Source organism: Battus philenor, unplaced genomic scaffold (genome assembly GCF_028537555.1).
Source record: "Battus philenor isolate CCGP_79_NKW_IND1 unplaced genomic scaffold, ilBatPhil1.0.hap1 SCAF_74, whole genome shotgun sequence".
Lineage (NCBI taxonomy): Eukaryota > Metazoa > Arthropoda > Insecta > Lepidoptera > Papilionidae > Battus > Battus philenor.
In genome coordinates, this window is record NW_027181742.1 from 5,198 (window position 1) to 23,683 (window position 18,486).

The following is an 18,486-nucleotide window of genomic DNA, read 5'->3' on the forward strand; positions in this document are numbered from 1 at the left end:
ATGGATTACAATAAGAAATAATTAAATGGATAATATTTTTTAAAAAATATTGGAAGGTGGATTTAAATGTAATTTTATTTAGTTTAATAAAATGATTTTAAATTAAAATATGTACATATTGCCCGTCGCTTTCATTTATAAATTGAAATAAGTCGTAACAAAGTAGAGGTACTGGAAAGTGTTTCTAGAAAGAACAAATTAGAGCTTGAAAAAGTATTTCATTTACATTGAAAAGATATTATATTAATAATTAATTTGAGGGGGAAAAATTAATAAATAAAAAATAATAAAAAAATTTTTAAAATATAGATATTTAATGGGGGTTAAAGTATTTATAAAGAAAAAATTAAAAATTTTATAGTGAATTAGTATTGTAAAATAAATTTTAAATATTTGAAAATTAATCAAAATAAAAGTAAATTTAATTTATTGTATCTTGTGTATCAGAGTTTATTAATAAAATTTTTTATGAAAAAAATTCTCGAATTTAAAAGAGTTAATTAATTATAAAAGTTAATGTTGAATAATTATTTTTAATAATTAATTAGAAATGAAATGTTAATCGTTTTTAAATATATCTAGTTTTTTTAGAAAAAAATTTAATTTAAAATATTTTATTATATAATTTTTATTAATTAAATTTTTATTAAAAAATATTCAATATTTTAAGGGATAAGCTTTAAAATAAAATATTATAATATATAAATTAAATTTATAATTTAAAATTTTAGAATTTATATTGTTAATAAATTATAATTTTTTATAAATAATTTAATTTATTTTAAAATTTAAAATTAAATATTTAATTTTTTATAAAAAAATAATTTATAATTAAATAAAAATTAATTATAATGATAAAATTAGTATATTAAAATGTAGATAATAAATTTATATTTATTAAAAATTAAGTAAAGGAATTAGGCAAAAATTTATATTCACTTGTTTATCAAAAACATGTCTTTTTGAAAATAATATAAAGTCTAATCTGCCCACTGATAAATTATTAAAGGGCTGCAGTATTTTGACTGTACAAAGGTAGCATAATCAATAGTCTCTTAATTGGTGACTTGTATGAAAGATTGGATGAGATATAAACTGTCTCTACTTAATTAATAAAATTTAATTTTTTAATTAAAAAGTTAAAATAATTTTAAAAGACGAGAAGACCCTATAGAGTTTTATAATTTAATTAATTAATTATTAATATATAAATTTTAAAATTAGAATTAATTAAATTATTTTATTGGGGTGATAGAAAAATTAAAATAACTTTTTTTAAAATTTAACATTAATTTATGATTTAATGATCCATTAATAATGATTATAAGAAAAAATTACCTTAGGGATAACAGCGTAATTTTTTTTTTTAGTTCTTATAAGAAAAAAAGTTTGCGACCTCGATGTTGGATTAAGATAAAATTTAAATGCAAAAGTTTAAAATTTTTGATCTGTTCGATCATTAAAATCTTACATGATCTGAGTTCAAACCGGTGTGAGCCAGGTTGGTTTCTATCTTTAGAAAAATATAATATTTTAGTACGAAAGGATCAAATATTAAAAATAATTTTTATAAAATGAATGTTATTAATAAATTAATAACTATTTTGGCAGAAAAAATGTAATGATTTTAGAAGTCATGAATATATAATTATTTATATATATAGTAAATGATACTAAAAGATATAATATTATTTATTATTGGAATATTAATTATAATTATTGGTGTTTTAGTAGGGGTTGCTTTTTTAACTTTATTAGAACGTAAAGTTTTAGGTTATATTCAAATTCGAAAAGGACCTAATAAAGTTGGTTTTATAGGAATTTTACAGCCTTTTTCTGATGCTATTAAATTATTTACTAAGGAGCATACTTTTCCTAATTATTCTAATTATATATCTTATTATTTTTCTCCTGTTATTAGATTTATTATTTCTTTAATATTATGAATATTAATTCCTTATTATTTTAATATAATTAGATTTAATTTAGGAATTTTATTTTTTTTATGTTGTACTAGTTTAGGAGTTTATACTGTTATGGTTGCTGGATGATCTTCTAATTCTAATTATGCTTTATTGGGAGGTTTACGAGCAGTTGCTCAAACTATTTCTTATGAAGTTAGATTAGCTTTAATTATATTATCAAGAATTATTTTAATTATAGATTTTAATTTAATATTATTTTTTTTTTACCAAGAAATAATTTGATTTTTATTTTTAATAATTCCTTTAAGATTATGTTGAATATCGTCAAGATTAGCTGAAACTAATCGAACTCCTTTTGATTTTGCTGAAGGGGAAAGAGAATTAGTATCAGGGTTTAATATTGAGTATAGAAGAGGGGGATTTGCTTTAATTTTTTTAGCAGAATATTCTAGAATTTTATTCATAAGATTATTATTTATTTTAATATATATAGGAGGTTATAGGCTTAGATTAATTTTTTATTTAAAATTAGTTTTTATTTCTTTTTTATTTATTTGAGTGCGGGGAACTTTACCTCGATATCGTTATGATAAATTAATATATTTATCTTGAAAAGGGTATTTACCTATTTCATTAAATTTTTTATTATTTTTTATTGGGGTAAAAATTTTTTTAAATTAAATAATATTTTTAGTATAAATTAATAGAATAAGTATTCTTTCTTAAGTTTTCAAAACAAATGCTTATACAAGCTCATTAATTTAAGTATTAATTAAAAATTAAGTTATCTCAAAATTTATTAATAATAGGATTAATAATAAAATAAGAAAAGTATATAATAGTTAATAATTGGCCAGTAATAATGTAAGGGTCTTCAACTGGTCGTGCTCCAATTCAAGTTAATAAAAAAATAGTAATAATTATAATTCAGAAAATAATTTGGTTAATAGGATAGAATTGAATTCCTTGTATTTTTTTATTAAATGTAAATGGTAAGATAATTAAAATTAAGATAGATATAACTAAAGCAATTACTCCTCCTAATTTATTAGGAATAGATCGTAAAATTGCATAAGCGAATAAGAAATATCATTCAGGTTGAATATGGATAGGAGTTACTAATGGATTAGCAGGAATAAAATTATCTGGATCTCCCAATAAATAAGGATTAGTTAAAGTTAAAAGAGTTAATAATAAAATTAAAATAATGAATCCAATTAAATCCTTAAATGTAAAAAATGGGTGAAAAGGAATTTTATCTAAATTACTATTAATTCCTAATGGATTATTAGATCCTGTTTGATGTAAGAATAAAAGGTGAATTATTGTTAATATAAGAATAATAAAAGGAAATAAAAAATGGAAAGAATAAAATCGAGTTAGAGTAGCATTATCTACAGCAAATCCTCCTCAAATTCAATTTACTAATATAGTTCCTAAATAAGGAATAGCTGAAAGAAGATTTGTAATAACAGTAGCTCCTCAAAAAGATATTTGTCCTCATGGTAAAACATATCCTATAAATGCAGTTGCCATTAGAACAAATAAAATAATAACTCCAATTATTCAAGTAAATTTTAAATTGAAAGATTCATAATAAATTCCTCGTCCAATATGTAAATAAATACAAATAAAAAAAAAAGAAGCTCCATTGGCATGTAATGTTCGAATTAATCAACCATAATTTACATTTCGACAAATATAATTAACACTATAAAATGCTATTTCAATATTTGCTGTATAATATATAGTTAAAAATAAACCTGTTAAAATTTGAATAATAAGACATAAAGCTAAAAGAGATCCAAAATTTCATCAAATGGAAATATTAGAAGGAGAAGGAAGATCAATTAATGAACTGTTAATAATTTTAAGTAAAGGATGGGTTTTTCGTAAGGTTGAAAATTTATTTATCATTAGAAATTAGATGAACGAAGTGGGCCGAAAAAAATATTTGTAATTTTTACTACTGCTACGAGTGCAATAAATAAATAAATAATTATTATTGTTATTAAAAAATATGTTTGATTATTATATAATTTAGATAAATTAATTTTATTTTCATTATTAAAAAAAATATAAGGATTAAGAATATCATTTATTTCATAATTGAAGAAGAAATTAAGTCAATTTATATTATATATATATATATTATTGAAATAAAGAAAATAATAATAGAAAAAAATAGAAAAATATTTTTTAAATAAATATTAATATTAAATATTTCATTGGAGGCAATTCTAGAAACATAAATAAATAAAACTAATAATCCTCCTAAAAATACTAGGAATAAAATATAGGAAAATCAATAAGTATTTAATAATATGCCAGATAGTATACAAGTAAGTAAAGTTTGAATAAGAATTATTAATCCTATTGATAAAGGATGATTTAAAAATAATATAATAAAAGAAAATAATATAATTATTAATGAAATAAAAATTTTAATGATATCAAAGAATATTTTAATAAAAATAATAATTTTGGAGATTATAGATAAAGAAATTCTTTTTCTTTGAAGTTTTTAAAGAAAAAGACTTATTTTTGATTTACAAGACCAATGTTTTATTTAAACTATAAAAACTACTAATGATAATAAATATGATAATAGTTATTTTAATTATATTTATTTTTGGGAATATAATTTTTGCCTCTAAACATAAACATTTATTAATTGTTTTATTAAGTTTAGAATTTATTGTTTTAAGAATTTTTTTTTTTTTTGTTATTACTTTTAATAATATAGAAAATGATACTTATATAATAATAGTTTTTTTATTATTTTCAGTATGTGAAGGAGCTTTAGGTTTATCAATTTTAGTTTCTATAATTCGTACTCATGGTAATGATTATTTTCAAAGATTTAATTTATTATAAAATGATAAAATTTTTATTTATAATAATTTTTATAATTCCTTTATGTTTTTTAAAAAATATATTTTGAATGGTTCAAATAATAATAATAGTGATTATATTTTTATTTATAAATTTAAGTATTAATATTTATAATTTTAGAAATTTAAGATATATAATAGGTTGTGATTTAATTTCATATGGGTTAATTTTATTAAGAATTTGAATTTGCTTATTGATAATTATAGCAAGAGAAAATTTGAATAAAATAAAATTTTACTCAAATTTTTTTTTATTTAATGTTTTAATTTTATTAATTATATTATATTTAATTTTTAGTGTAATAAATTTATTTTTATTTTATTTATTTTTCGAAAGAAGATTAATTCCTACTTTATTATTAATTATTGGATGGGGTTATCAACCTGAACGAATTCAGGCAGGAGCTTATTTATTATTTTATACTTTATTTGTTTCTTTACCTATATTAATAGGAATTTTTTTTATTTTTCATAACTTAAATTATATAATTATATATTTTTATAAATTTTTTAGAATAGATTATTTTTTATTATATTTATCAATAATTTTGGCTTTTTTAGTAAAGATACCTATATATTTTGTTCATTTATGACTTCCTAAGGCTCATGTAGAGGCTCCGGTTTCAGGTTCAATAATTTTAGCTGGAATTATGTTAAAATTAGGAGGTTATGGACTTTTACGAATTATAATTCTTTTTCAAAAAATTGGAATAAAATTTAATTTTATTTGAGTAGTTATTAGATTATTAGGTGGTTTATTTATTAGATTAAATTGTTTTTGTCAAGTTGATATGAAATCTTTAATTGCTTATTCGTCAGTAGCCCATATAAGATTAGTGATTTGTGGTATTATAACTATAAATTACTGAGGTTATGTAGGTTCTTATATTATAATAATTGGTCATGGTTTATGTTCTTCAGGAATATTTTGTTTAGCTAATATTAATTATGAACGTTTACAAAGACGAAGATTATATATTAATAAGGGGATAATAAATTTTATACCTTCGATAAGATTGTGGTGATTTTTATTAATATCCTCAAATATAGCAGCTCCACCTTCAATAAATTTAATGGGAGAGATTAGATTAATTAATAGAGTAGTAGGATGATCTTGATTATCAATAATTACTTTGATTATGATTTCTTTTTTTAGAGCTGGTTATAGATTATATTTATATTCTTATACACAACATGGAAAATATAATTTAGGAATTTATAGATTTTATACAGGGGTATCACGGGAATATTTAATATTAATATTACATTGATTACCTCTTAATGTTTTAGTTTTAAAAATTGATTATTTTTTTATTTGATTTTATTTAAATAATTTAAATATAAAATATTGATTTGTGGAGTCAAAAATATGAAATTTCATTTTAAATCATTAAAAGATATTCTATTTGTTTTATTAGATTTTTTTTTTTATTTTTTTTTAGAATAATAAGTTTTTTTTTTATAATATATTTTATTATGGAGAATTTAACTTTATTTTTAGAGTGGGAAATTATTTCTTTTAGGTCTATAAGAGTAGTAATGTCTATTTTATTGGATTGAATATCTTTATTATTTTTAATATTTGTTTTAATAATTTCTTCTTCTGTAATTTATTATAGAGGAAGATATATACATTCAGAGTTAAATTTAAATCGATTTATTATTTTAGTTTTATTATTTGTATTATCGATAGTTTTATTGATTATTAGACCTAATATAATTAGAATTTTTTTAGGATGAGATGGGTTAGGTTTAGTTTCATATTGTTTGGTAATTTATTATCAAAATATTAAGTCTTATAATGCAGGAATATTAACTGCTTTATCTAATCGTATTGGAGATGTAATAATTTTAATGGTTATTGCTTGAATAATAAATTATGGTAGATGAAATTATATTTTTTATTTAAATTTTATAAATAATGATTTTATAATAAAATTTATTAGATTTTTATTAATTATTGCAGCTATAACAAAGAGAGCTCAGATTCCTTTTAGATCTTGATTACCTGCAGCAATAGCAGCTCCTACTCCAGTATCGGCTTTAGTTCATTCTTCTACTTTAGTTACTGCTGGCGTTTATTTATTAATTCGATTTAATATGATGTTAGTTGATATAATTTTTTTAAAGTTTTTATTAGTTTTATCAGGGTTAACTATATTTATGGCTGGTATTTCTGCTAATTATGAATTTGATTTAAAAAAAATTATTGCTTTATCTACTTTAAGACAATTAGGATTAATAATAAGAATTTTAAGAATAGGATTAGCTGATTTAGCTTTTTTTCATTTATTAACTCATGCTATGTTTAAGGCTTTATTGTTTATATGTGCGGGTGTTATTATTCATATAATAAATGATATTCAAGATATTCGTTATATAGGAGGAATTAGATTTTATATTCCTTTAACTTCATTATGTTTAAATATTTCTAATTTAGCTTTATGCGGTATTCCTTTTTTAGCTGGATTTTATTCAAAGGATTTAATTTTAGAAATAGTTAGTATAAGAAATTTAAATATATTAATTTTTTTTTTATATTATTTTTCTACTGGTTTAACTATATTTTATACTATTCGTTTATTATTTTATTTAATAATTAATGATTATAATTTATTAGTAGTTTATAATTTATATGATGAGGATTATATAATATTAAAGAGAATATTTATATTATTAGGAATAAGATTAGTAGTAGGAAGAATATTAAGTTGATTAATTTTTAATTATCCTTATATAATTTATTTACCTTTTAATATAAAAATAATAGTAATTTATGTAAGAATATTAGGATTATTAATAGGATATTTAATTAGAAATATAAAAATTTATTCTGTGAATAAATTTTTAATAACTTATAGTTTAAGAAATTTTTTATGTTTAATATGATTTATACCTAATTTATCTACTTATGGTTTAAATTATTATTTTTTAAAATTAGGTCAAAATATTATAAAAAATATTGATATGGGATGAAGAGAAATTTATAGAGGTCAAGGTATATTTGATATTATTAAAAATTATTCTGTTTACTATAATTTTTATCAAATAAATAATTTTAAAATTTATTTATTTAGTTTTATTTTATGAATATTAATTATATATTTAATATTTTTAATTTAATTAATTTAAATAGCTTATAAAAAGAGCATAATATTGAAGATATTAGGGAGATTATTAAATCTTTAAATATTTATAAAAAATTTTTTTTTATTTTTACAATGAAAATGTAATGTTTTAATAATAAACTATATAAATAGAAATATTAATGGTTATTAACCACTATAATTTAAGTTAGTAGCTTAATTTTTATATTTCATAATTTAATTGGAATTTTTTATTCAATAATATCATTAACAGTGATATACCTCTATTTTGGTTTCAATTAATTATTTAAATAAGGAGTTATTAACTCTTTCTTTTAAGTCGAAATTAAATGCAATATTTGCTTCTTATTTAAGATAAATTAAAAATTAATATTTTTTGAATGCAAATCAAATGTTTTTTATAAACTATAATCCTAATTTGTTCAATTAAGTATATTTTGATTTCATTCATGATAAAGTCCAATTAATAATATAATTAAAAAAAAAAATCTAATTTTTATTATTGTAGAAAAATTTACTAAGTTAAAACAATTAATTAAAGGGAAAATTAATGCAATTTCAATATCAAAAATTAAAAAAATTATAGTAATTAAAAAAAAATGAAGAGAAAATGGTATTCGTGCAGAAGATTTGGGATCAAATCCACATTCAAATGGAGAATTTTTTTCTCGATCTATAAATGATTTTTTTGATAAGATTAAGGATAAAAGTATTAAAATATTAGAAATTAATATAATTATAATAGTTAATGTTAATAATAAATTAATTATTTATATTAAATTAAATTAAACTTTTTGATTGGAAGTCAAATATACTAAATATATTATATAAATAAATTAGTTTCCTCATCAATAAATTGAAATATAAAGGAATAATCATACTACATCAACAAAATGTCAATATCATGCTGCTGCTTCAAATCCAAAATGATGATTATTAGAAAAATGGAAATTTAAATGACGGATAAGACAAATAGAAAGGAAAATTGTTCCAATAATTACATGAAGTCCATGAAATCCTGTTGCTACAAAAAAAGTAGAACCATAAATTCTATCTGCAATAGAAAAAGAAGCTTCAAAATATTCATATGCTTGTAGAATAGAAAAATAAATTCCTAATATAATAGTAATAAATAATCCTTGAGTTATTTGAGAAAAATTATTTTCTATAATTGCATGGTGAGCTCAGGTGACTGTAATTCCTGAGGTAATTAAAATAATTGTATTTAATAATGGAATTTGAAAGGGGTTAAATGGGATAATTCTAAAGGGAGGTCATATTGCCCCAATTTCAATATTAGGTGAAAGACTACTATGAAAAAAAGCTCAAAAAAATGAAATAAAGAAAAATACTTCAGAGATAATAAAAAGAATTATTCCTCATCGTAAACCTTTTGATACAAATAAAGTATGTTTACCTTGGAAAGTACCTTCTCGACAAATATCTCGTCATCATTGATATATTGTTAATAAAATAATTATGTAGCCTAAAATTATTAAATTTATGTTAAAATTGTGAAATCATTTAATTATTCCTGTAACTAAAGTTATTACTCCAATGGATCCTGTTAAAGGTCAAGGACTAAAATCTACTAAGTGGTAAGGGTGATTATTGTGTATTGTCATTAATTAGTTTCACTAGAATATAATGTTCTAAGAATAGAAATTACATAAGATTGAATAATTGCAACTGCTGATTCAAGAATTAATAATAAAATTTGAATAAAAATTAGAAAAATTAATATATAGGAAGGTATATTAATTCCAGTATTTCTTAATAATGTAAGAAGAAGATGACCTGCAATTATATTAGCAGTTAGTCGAACTGCTAATGTTCCTGGTCGAATAATATTACTAATTGTTTCAATTAATACTATAAAAGGTATAAGAATACTAGGAGTTCCTTGAGGAATTATGTGAATAAATATATGTTGGTAATTATTAATTCAACCATATAGTATGAATCTTAATCATAATGAAAGGGAGATAGAGAGAGAAATTGTTAAATGACTTGTTCTAGTAAAAATATAAGGAAATAGTCCTAAAAAATTATTAAATAAAATAAAAGAAAATAATGAAATAAAAATAAAAGTTGATCCATTAAATCTATTAGGACCTAATAAAGTTTTAAATTCATTGTGTAATTTATTAAGAATTAAATTTCAAAAAACAAATTTACGATTGGGAATAAATCAAAATGAATATGGAATAATAATTAAACCAATAAAGGTTCTAATTCAATTTAATTGTAGATTAAATAAATTAGTTGAAGGATCAAAAATTGAAAATAAATTACTTATCATTTTCAGTTAAAATTTTTTTTAATATTTTTATTTTGATTATTATTAAAATTATTTTTATTTAAAAAAATATAATAATTTATAATATTAAATAAAATAAAGATACAAATAAAAAAAAAAAAAGATAAAATTCAATTAATGGGTATTATTTGAGGAATAAAAGAATATTACTTTAGTAATAATATAAATTTGACATATTTATGTTATAAATTTAACTAATTCTTTCATTAGAAGTAATTGCTAATTTACTATTAAGTGGTTTAAGAGACCAATACTTGCTTTCAGTCATCTAATGAAGAATAATTATTAATTCAATTAATAAAATTTTTAATAGAAATTCTTTCAATTACAATAGGTATAAATCTATGATTTGATCCACAAATTTCAGAACATTGACCATAAAAAATTCCTGGGCGATTAATATAAAGATTTCCTTGATTGAGTCGACCAGGATTAGCATCAATTTTAACTCCTAGAGAAGGGATAGTTCACGAATGAATTACATCTGTTGCTGTAATTATAATACGAATTTGATTATTTATAGGTAAGACAATACGATTATCAACATCTAATAAACGGAAATTTTTTATTTCTGAATTATTATATTGAATTATATAAGAATCAAATTCAATATTATTAAAGTCAGAGTATTCATAGCTTCAATATCATTGATGGCCAATAGATTTTAAGGTGATTAATGGATTATTAAGTTCATCTAATAGATATAAAAGACGAAGAGAAGGTAAAGCTACAAAAATTAGGGTGATAGCTGGAATGATTGTTCAAATTAGTTCAATTATTTGACCTTCTAGTAAAAATCGATTAATATAATTATTAAAAAATAAGTTAATCATTAAATATCTAACTAAAATAGTAATTATAATTAAAATAACTAAAGTATGATCATGAAAAAAAATAATTTGTTCTATTAGGGGAGATGCTCCATTTTGGAGATTAAAGTTAGATCAGGTTGCCATTTCTAAAAAAAGGATAATCCTTTATAAATGGGGTTTAAATCCATTACATATAATCTGCCATATTAGAAATTTCTTAAAATAGGAAGTTCATTATAAGAATGTTCTGCTGGAGGTAAATTTTGCAGTCATTCAATAGAAGATGATATATTAAGGGAGAATAAAATTATTCGTTTATTAATTATTGATTCTCAAATAATTAATATTATTATTATTATAGATAATAAAGAAATATAAGAGCCAAAAGAGGAAATGATATTTCAAGAAATGAAACTGTCAGGATAATCAGAATATCGACGAGGTATTCCTGCTAATCCTAAAAAATGTTGAGGAAAAAAAGTTAAATTTACTCCAATAAATATTGTAAAAAATTGAATTTTTAAAAGAAAAGGATTAAGGGAAAGACCTGAAAATAAAGGATATCAGTGAATAAATCCTCCTATAATTGCAAATACAGCTCCTATAGATAAGACATAATGAAAATGAGCTACTACATAATAAGTATCATGAAGGGAAACATCAATAGATGAATTTGCTAAAATTACACCAGTTAATCCTCCAACAGTGAAAAGAAAAATAAATCCTAAACTTCATAAAATAGAAGGACTGTAATTAATTTGTGTTCCATGTAAAGTGGCGAGTCAACTGAAAATTTTAATTCCCGTAGGTACGGCAATAATTATTGTGGCTGAGGTAAAGTAAGCTCGAGTATCAATATCTATTCCTACTGTAAATATATGATGAGCTCAAACAATAAATCCTAAAAGGCCAATTGCTATTATAGCATAAATTATTCCTAAACAACCAAAAGTTTCTTTTTTTACCTCTTTCTTGAGAAATAATATGAGAAATTATTCCAAATCCAGGTAAAATTAAAATATAAACTTCAGGATGGCCAAAAAATCAAAATAAATGTTGATATAAGATAGGATCTCCTCCTCCAGCAGGATCAAAGAAAGAAGTATTAAGATTACGATCTGTGAGAAGTATAGTAATAGCTCCAGCTAAAACAGGGAGAGATAGAAGTAATAATAAAGCTGTAATACCTACTGCTCATTACAAATAAAGGTATTTGATCGAAAGATATGTTATTAACTCGTATATTAATAATTGTTGTAATAAAATTAATTGCTCCTAGAATGGAAGAAATTCCTGCTAAGTGTAAGGAAAAAATAGCTAGATCAACTGATCTGCCTCTATGTGCAATATTAGAAGAAAGAGGGGGGTAAACTGTTCATCCTGTGCCTGCTCCATTTTCAACAATTCTTCTAGAAATTAATAAAGTTAAAGAAGGGGGTAAAAGTCAAAATCTTATATTATTTATTCGAGGAAAGGCTATATCAGGAGCTCCTAATATTAAAGGGACTAATCAATTACCAAATCCTCCGATTATGATTGGTATAAACTATAAAAAAAATTATAATAAAAGCATGAGCTGTAACAATAGTATTATAAATTTGATCATCTCCAATTAAAGAGCCAGGATTTCCTAATTCAGTTCGAATTAATAAACTTAAAGAAGTGCCTAAAATTCCAGCTCAAATTCCAAAAATAAAATATAATGTTCCAATATCTTTATGATTAGTAGAATATAGTCATTTTCGCTAATAAAATGGCTGAAATATAAGCGATAAATTGTAAATTTATTTATGAGAAATAATCTCTTTTATTAATTAAGTCTTATAGTCAATAATGATGTAAAATTGCAAATTTTAAGGAGTAATTTTTTTTTTACTAAGGCTTAAAGAATTTCTTTTTTTTATAATTTTGAAGATTATTAGTTTATATAACTTAAAACCTTACATAAAAAAAAAAAGTTCTTAAGATTATTCCTAGTAAAGAAATTATACTTAGTAAATTAATAATAAATAATGAGTTAATTTTAGAAAAAAATTTAAATCATTTTATTTTTTAGATAATTAAATATTAGTGATGAATAAACAATTCGAATATAATAAAATAATAAAATTAAACTTATTATAATAAAAATAAAAGTAATAAAAAAAAGTTGATTATTTAATAAAAAATTAATAATAATTCATTTAGGGAAAAAACCTAAAAATGGTGGTAATCCTCCTAATGATAAAAAATTAATCAGGAAAGAAATTTTAATTAAAGAATTTATGTTAATAATAAATAATTGATTAATAAAGTAAACATTTAAAAAATTAAATAAAAAGCATATAATTCTAATTAAAAATGAATAAAAAATTAAATAAAATATTCATAAGTTTTCTCTAATTATTAAAGCTGCTAATATTCATCCTAAATTATTAATTGATGAAAAAGATATAAGTTTTCGTAAAGATGTTTGGTTAAATCCTCCTAAAGCACCAATAATAGCATTGAGAATTATAATTATAATTAAAAAGTTATAATTTATATAATAAGACAATAAAATTATGGGGGAAATTTTTTGTCAAGTTATAATAATAAAACAATTAAATCATGATAATCCTTCAATAATATTGGGAAATCAAAAATGAAAAGGGGCTGATCCTATTTTTATTAATATAGAAGAATTAATTATAATAGATAAAAAATAATTAATTTCAAATCTTTTAATTATAATTATTTTAATTAAAATTGAAAATAAAAAATTAATAGAAGCAATTGCTTGAGTAAGGAAATATTTTAAAGCTGCTTCAGAAGATAAAAGATTTTTAGAATTAGAAATAAGGGGGATAAATCTAAGTAAATTAATTTCTAGTCCAATTCAACATCCAAGCCAAGAATTAGAAGAAATGGAAATTAAAGTTCTAAAAAATAGAATAAAATAAAAAAATATTTTATTTGAATTAATATTTAGGAAAATTTATAATAGGGGGATTATAAAGAACTAAAAATTCAATTATTAATATTTATATTTTAGTGTAAGAAGCACAATAATTTTTGATATTATTAGATATAGTTTGATTCTATAAAATATAATAAAGGTAGAATTCTACATTATTTATCCTATCAGAATAATCCTTTTTTTCAGGCACTTTATTTTTAAAAAAAAAGGAATTACCTTTATATTTGAGGTATGAACCCAAAAGCTTAAATTTAGCTTATTTTTAATTTATTAATTTTTTATATTTATAAAAAATTAATGAGCAATGGTTAATAAATTATATTAAGTAAGAAAAATAAATTAAATTTAAAAGGAAATTAATTGTTAAAAAAAAAATAAATTGAATTTATTTATAATTTTTTTCTTTAATATATATATATATATATATATATATATATATATTAAATATTTAATTAATTATTAAATTAAATATTATAATAAAATATTTAAATATATTAATATAATTAATAATATAAATAAAAAATTGTATTTTATAAATAATATTATATTAATTTTATATTATTTAATTAATATAAATTGTTTATTTTATAAAATTAATTATTTAATTAATATAGAAGAAAAGAGAAAGAATAATAAATAAAATTTAATAATTTCTAATAAATATTTTAATATAAAAAAAAAAAAAAAAAAAATCTATATGTCAAAAATTAAATATATAAATAAATTTTTTATGGTTTTAAATATTTTAATTTAAATTTGTTTTACATATAAATTTTAGTGTTAATTTTTAATTATTTTAATAATTTTTAAAATTAAAATATAGTAGTAATTAAAATTAAAAATTTAAGAAATTAAGATTTAGTATTATTTAATAAATTATTAACAAATTTTGTGCCAGCAGTTGCGGTTATACAAAAAATAATTTAAATTTTATCAGTATATAATTAATATTATTTTAAAGAAAATAAATAATTAATTATTAAGTGAAATTTTAATAAATTAAAATTTTCATTATAAAATATGAATTATTAAATTTTTTTCAAAAAACTAGGATTAGATACCCTATTATTAAAAATTAAATTTAAAATGCTAAAATAGTATATAATTATTTATAAAAACTTAAATAATTTGGCGGTATTTTAGTTCATTTAGAGGAATCTGTTTATTAATTGATAATCCACGAATAAATTTACTTAATTATTTAATTTTGTATATCGTTGTTAAAAAAATATTTTTTTATAAAAATAATATTTTAAAATTTAAATAAAAATTTAACTCAGATCAAGATGCAGATTATAATTAAGAATATAATGGATTACAATAAGAAATAATTAAATGGATAATATTTTTTAAAAAATATTGGAAGGTGGATTTAAATGTAATTTTATTTAGTTTAATAAAATGATTTTAAATTAAAATATGTACATATTGCCCGTCGCTTTCATTTATAAATTGAAATAAGTCGTAACAAAGTAGAGGTACTGGAAAGTGTTTCTAGAAAGAACAAATTAGAGCTTGAAAAAGTATTTCATTTACATTGAAAAGATATTATATTAATAATTAATTTGAGGGGGAAAAATTAATAAATAAAAAATAATAAAAAAATTTTTAAAATATAGATATTTAATGGGGGTTAAAGTATTTATAAAGAAAAAATTAAAAATTTTATAGTGAATTAGTATTGTAAAATAAATTTTAAATATTTGAAAATTAATCAAAATAAAAGTAAATTTAATTTATTGTATCTTGTGTATCAGAGTTTATTAATAAAATTTTTTATGAAAAAAAATTCTCGAATTTAAAAGAGTTAATTAATTATAAAAGTTAATGTTGAATAATTATTTTTAATAATTAATTAGAAATGAAATGTTAATCGTTTTTAAATATATCTAGTTTTTTTAGAAAAAAATTTAATTTAAAATATTTTATTATATAATTTTTATTAATTAAATTTTTATTAAAAAATATTCAATATTTTAAGGGATAAGCTTTAAAATAAAATATTATAATATATAAATTAAATTTATAATTTAAAATTTTAGAATTTATATTGTTAATAAATTATAATTTTTTATAAATAATTTAATTTATTTTAAAATTTAAAATTAAATATTTAATTTTTTTATAAAAAAATAATTTATAATTAAATAAAAATTAATTATAATGATAAAATTAGTATATTAAAATGTAGATAATAAATTTATATTTATTAAAAAATTAAGTAAAGGAATTAGGCAAAAATTTATATTCACTTGTTTATCAAAAACATGTCTTTTTGAAAATAATATAAAGTCTAATCTGCCCACTGATAAATTATTAAAGGGCTGCAGTATTTTGACTGTACAAAGGTAGCATAATCAATAGTCTCTTAATTGGTGACTTGTATGAAAGATTGGATGAGATATAAACTGTCTCTACTTAATTAATAAAATTTAATTTTTTAATTAAAAAGTTAAAATAATTTTAAAAGACGAGAAGACCCTATAGAGTTTTATAATTTAATTAATTAATTATTAATATATAAATTTTAAAATTAGAATTAATTAAATTATTTTATTGGGGTGATAGAAAAATTAAAATAACTTTTTTTAAAATTTAACATTAATTTATGATTTAATGATCCATTAATAATGATTATAAGAAAAAATTACCTTAGGGATAACAGCGTAATTTTTTTTTTTAGTTCTTATAAGAAAAAAAGTTTGCGACCTCGATGTTGGATTAAGATAAAATTTAAATGCAAAAGTTTAAAATTTTTGATCTGTTCGATCATTAAAATCTTACATGATCTGAGTTCAAACCGGTGTGAGCCCAGGTTGGTTTCTATCTTTAGAAAAATATAATATTTTAGTACGAAAGGATCAAATATTAAAAATAATTTTTATAAAATGAATGTTATTAATAAATTAATAACTATTTTGGCAGAAAAAATGTAATGATTTTAGAAGTCATGAATATATAATTATTTATATATATAGTAAATGATACTAAAAGATATAATATTATTTATTATTGGAATATTAATTATAATTATTGGTGTTTTAGTAGGGGTTGCTTTTTTAACTTTATTAGAACGTAAAGTTTTAGGTTATATTCAAATTCGAAAAGGACCTAATAAAGTTGGTTTTATAGGAATTTTACAGCCTTTTTCTGATGCTATTAAATTATTTACTAAGGAGCATACTTTTCCTAATTATTCTAATTATATATCTTATTATTTTTCTCCTGTTATTAGATTTATTATTTCTTTAATATTATGAATATTAATTCCTTATTATTTTAATATAATTAGATTTAATTTAGGAATTTTATTTTTTTTATGTTGTACTAGTTTAGGAGTTTATACTGTTATGGTTGCTGGATGATCTTCTAATTCTAATTATGCTTTATTGGGAGGTTTACGAGCAGTTGCTCAAACTATTTCTTATGAAGTTAGATTAGCTTTAATTATATTATCAAGAATTATTTTAATTATAGATTTTAATTTAATATTATTTTTTTTTTACCAAGAAATAATTTGATTTTTATTTTTAATAATTCCTTTAAGATTATGTTGAATATCGTCAAGATTAGCTGAAACTAATCGAACTCCTTTTGATTTTGCTGAAGGGGAAAGAGAATTAGTATCAGGGTTTAATATTGAGTATAGAAGAGGGGGATTTGCTTTAATTTTTTTAGCAGAATATTCTAGAATTTTATTCATAAGATTATTATTTATTTTAATATATATAGGAGGTTATAGGCTTAGATTAATTTTTTATTTAAAATTAGTTTTTTATTTCTTTTTTATTTATTTGAGTGCGGGGAACTTTACCTCGATATCGTTATGATAAATTAATATATTTATCTTGAAAAGGGTATTTACCTATTTCATTAAATTTTTTATTATTTTTTATTGGGGTAAAAATTTTTTTAAATTAAATAATATTTTTAGTATAAATTAATAGAATAAGTATTCTTTCTTAAGTTTTCAAAACAAATGCTTATACAAGCTCATTAATTTAAGTATTAATTAAAAATTAAGTTATCTCAAAATTTATTAATAATAGGATTAATAATAAAATAAGAAAAGTATATAATAGTTAATAATTGGCCAGTAATAATGTAAGGGTCTTCAACTGGTCGTGCTCCAATTCAAGTTAATAAAAAAATAGTAATAATTATAATTCAGAAAATAATTTGGTTAATAGGATAGAATTGAATTCCTTGTATTTTTTTATTAAATGTAAATGGTAAGATAATTAAAATTAAGATAGATATAACTAAAGCAATTACTCCTCCTAATTTATTAGGAATAGATCGTAAAATTGCATAAGCGAATAAGAAATATCATTCAGGTTGAATATGGATAGGAGTTACTAATGGATTAGCAGGAATAAAATTATCTGGATCTCCCAATAAATAAGGATTAGTTAAAGTTAAAAGAGTTAATAATAAAATTAAAATAATGAATCCAATTAAATCCTTAAATGTAAAAAATGGGTGAAAAG

At 19.4% G+C, this 18,486-nt stretch overlaps 4 pseudogenes; 3 read left to right on the forward strand and 1 right to left on the reverse strand.

Moving 5' to 3' along the window:
* The first annotated feature begins 242 nt into the window (after positions 1-242).
* Positions 243-2,610, forward strand: LOC137931427 (NADH-ubiquinone oxidoreductase chain 1-like; annotated as a pseudogene).
* A 3,000-nt stretch (positions 2,611-5,610) lies between these two features.
* On the forward strand, positions 5,611-7,946 carry LOC137931424 (NADH-ubiquinone oxidoreductase chain 5-like; annotated as a pseudogene).
* Positions 7,947-8,758: 812 nt separating this feature from the next.
* On the reverse strand, positions 8,759-10,377 carry LOC137931423 (ATP synthase subunit a-like; annotated as a pseudogene).
* Positions 10,378-15,548: 5,171 nt separating this feature from the next.
* Positions 15,549-17,921, forward strand: LOC137931426 (NADH-ubiquinone oxidoreductase chain 1-like; annotated as a pseudogene).
* The last annotated feature ends 565 nt before the right edge of the window (positions 17,922-18,486 follow it).